Source organism: Sinocyclocheilus anshuiensis, unplaced genomic scaffold (assembly GCF_001515605.1).
Source record: "Sinocyclocheilus anshuiensis isolate Anshui unplaced genomic scaffold, SAMN03320099.WGS_v1.1 scaffold457, whole genome shotgun sequence".
Taxonomy (NCBI): Eukaryota; Metazoa; Chordata; class Actinopteri; order Cypriniformes; family Cyprinidae; genus Sinocyclocheilus; species Sinocyclocheilus anshuiensis.
The window spans coordinates 2775247-2775618 of NW_015537939.1; positions in this window are offsets into that span (position 1 = coordinate 2775247).

Sequence of the window (372 nt, forward strand, 5' to 3'; positions counted from 1 at the left end):
ATTCCGTTATAATCAATGAATCTTTTATTTACATCGCGTCTGCACTTAGTCAAGAGATGATTCACGAGCGTGCAAAACTGCACTTAAAAACTCTGGCGCTTTCAGCGGTGAGTGAATTCTGACAAAACATTTCTGATTGGCCATTGCGTTCAAGAAATCAACAGATATGTCTGTGATTGGTTACATTGCTCAACGCTGAAAAAACACGTTGAGGGTATTTAACGCTTGGCTAAGCGCTGCTGCGGGCGACATCAGGGATTGCATGACTGACAATTGGGGAGGATGGGCATTAATGTCCTAATGTCGCCCATGGCCATATGTATAGCCTACAAATTTATTTAATTTTATATATATATATATATATATATATAT